Source organism: Pteronotus mesoamericanus, unplaced genomic scaffold, assembly GCF_021234165.1.
Source record: "Pteronotus mesoamericanus isolate MK-2021 breed Mesoamerican mustached bat unplaced genomic scaffold, CSHL_Meso_final contig_101, whole genome shotgun sequence".
Classification (NCBI taxonomy): domain Eukaryota; kingdom Metazoa; phylum Chordata; class Mammalia; order Chiroptera; family Mormoopidae; genus Pteronotus; species Pteronotus mesoamericanus.
Genome location: NW_026555001.1, coordinates 15,997,329 through 15,998,763, shown reverse-complemented (window position 1 = coordinate 15,998,763; position 1,435 = coordinate 15,997,329). Strand labels below are relative to the sequence as shown.

Genomic DNA, 1,435 nt, shown 5'->3' with positions numbered 1-1,435 from the left:
TAGTAGGTACATGTACCAGAGACCTGCTGTTTCTGCTTATGTTTCACTTCTTTTCTTTTTTTTTTTTCCAATTGTTGTTCTATTACACCTGCCCCGATTTTCCCCTGTCGCTCTCCTTTGCCCCACTCTGCCCCTGCCCTGTTGTGCCTGTCCATGGGTCACCTATACTTGTTCTTTAACTAAGCCCTTGCCCTTCTTTCTTCCCTTATCCCTGTTCCCCTCCCCTCTGGTCCCTGTCAGTTTGTTCCTTGTGTCCATGCCTCTGGTTCTGCTTTGCTGGATCGTTTGTTTTGTTCATTGGGTTCCCGTTATAGGTGAGGTCACATTGTACCTGTCTTTCACCGTCTGGCTTATTTCACTTAGCGTAAAAATATGGAACGCTTCATGAATTTGAGTGTCATCCTTGCACAGAGGCCATGTTAATCTTCTCTGTATTGTTCCCATTTTAGCATATGTGTTGCCCAAGCGAACACTCTTATTTTCTTACTCACTTCCTAGAAACTGTCCTTCACCCATAATTACAGTTTACCATGGAAATAATTTTATCCAAGGTTCCCTGGCCCCCCAACTATAGTAACTTTGGAACTGGGACCTAGTGAGAGCCTGAAGTTGGACCTACAACATGTGAACCTTAGCAGCTATGGGTTATTTTTTTTGTCACGTGGGCTGGGAAAATGGTCTGAGCTCACAGGAAAAGTGAAACTAGACAGAAACAGAAGCAAACACGAAGGGAGTCCTTGTTTTAACTTCATATTATTCCTGATGCTATTTTGCACCCCGATCATGCGTTCCATCAGAGACCCCGACTTCTTTTCATTATTTCCCTTCTTGCTTGAGATAGATAGAGCAGGTTTCTGTTATTTGCAGCTGAAAGAATGTGTACTGGCCCATGCTTGGGAAAGTCAAAAAGCTGTGATTGTGCAAAAATGGTCATTATATTAAGACACAGGATGAAAGAGCTCTGTGATTCAAGACAACTACTTCATCTTTCTAGGTTGCAGTTTTCACATCAGTAAAATAAAGGAGTTAAATTAGATGAACTTTGCAGCAATTTAAAAATGTTGTTTCACTTTCTTATGGCCTTCATAGTCTTTCTTTCTTTTTCTTTCTTTCTTTCTTTCTTTCTTTCTTTCTTTCTTTCTTTCTTTCTTTCTTTCTTTCCTCTTTCTTTCTTTCTTTCTTTCTTTCTTTCTTTCTTTCTTTCTTTCTTTCTTTCTCTCTTTCAGAATATAGGTTTAGCATTATTATAATATTTGTCCTGAAATTTATCAAATTTAATATCCTCAGATTTCTGTTTGTGGTAGGGGACTCAAGAGTTGGAAAATTTTAGTTTAAGTAATAGTAAGCTTAGTAATTAATGCATGTGAAAAGCTTTTGTTTCAGGAAGAGAAGGTATGACACCCTCTCCCCTTCCCCCCCCCCCCGCCCCCAACTC

General features: G+C 39.9%; 1 non-coding gene across 1 annotated transcript; it reads right to left on the bottom strand.

The window, feature by feature from the left end:
* Window positions 1-366: 366 nt before the first annotated feature.
* Window positions 367-473, bottom strand: LOC129068071 (U6 spliceosomal RNA). Its single transcript, XR_008528887.1, has one exon. It is a non-coding gene; the product is annotated as a U6 spliceosomal RNA (small nuclear RNA).
* Between the last annotated feature and the right edge of the window lie 962 nt (window positions 474-1,435).